The following is a 393-nucleotide window of genomic DNA, read 5'->3' on the forward strand; positions in this document are numbered from 1 at the left end:
GTTGTATTTTGGTTGTGTGTTGGTTAATTGAAAAGTTTTCTTAATGTTCTTGGAACGTTTGTTTTTTGGGTACATTGAACGTTCCCCTAACGTTCCCCTAACGTTATCTTAACATTGCAACCTTTCGCGAACGTTCCCCTAACGTTATCCTAACGTTGTAATCTTTAGCAAACGTTCCCCTAACGTTCCCGTAACGTTATCCTAATGTTGCAACCTTTAGCGAACGTTCCCCTAACGTTATCCTAACGTTGCAACTTTTAGCAAACATTCCCTAACGTTATCCTAACGTTGCAACCTTTAGCAAATGTTCCCCTAACGTTATCCTAACGTTGCAACCTTTAGGGAACGTTCCCCTAACGTTATCTTAACGTTGCAACTTTTAGCAAACGTTCC

The sequence above is a fragment of the Etheostoma spectabile genome, chromosome 12, assembly GCF_008692095.1.
Source record: "Etheostoma spectabile isolate EspeVRDwgs_2016 chromosome 12, UIUC_Espe_1.0, whole genome shotgun sequence".
Classification (NCBI taxonomy): Eukaryota; Metazoa; Chordata; class Actinopteri; order Perciformes; family Percidae; genus Etheostoma; species Etheostoma spectabile.